This window comes from Myotis davidii, unplaced genomic scaffold (assembly GCF_000327345.1).
Source record: "Myotis davidii unplaced genomic scaffold, ASM32734v1 scaffold944, whole genome shotgun sequence".
Classification (NCBI taxonomy): domain Eukaryota; kingdom Metazoa; phylum Chordata; class Mammalia; order Chiroptera; family Vespertilionidae; genus Myotis; species Myotis davidii.
In genome coordinates, this window is record NW_006296283.1 from 1,061,322 (window position 1) to 1,061,554 (window position 233).

Here is a 233-nt window from a genome sequence, read left to right on the forward strand (position 1 = left end):
CGGGGGTCCTGGCCCAGCCAGCTCCCGGCCGTGTCCTTCTCTGAGGTTTTCCATACCCATGACTGTTTCCTCCTCCCTGAAACTCCCTTCTCCCCAGGATTCCAGGGACACAGACCTCATGGATGGCTTGTTGACCTTTAATGGTCCACACAACCTCTTTTGTTGGCTCAGAAGTCTTTCCTGACCCTTTGGCCTGTCTCTCTTATCCATCCAACAACTTTATCCTCCTCCCC

The 233-nt window shown here is 54.1% G+C and overlaps 1 protein-coding gene across 1 annotated transcript in view; it reads right to left on the minus strand.

The window, feature by feature from the left end:
- B4GALNT3 (beta-1,4-N-acetyl-galactosaminyl transferase 3) overlaps positions 1-233 on the minus strand; it is a 109,550-nt gene that overhangs the window by 2,985 nt on the left and 106,332 nt on the right. The gene's annotated exons all lie outside the window — the stretch shown is intronic.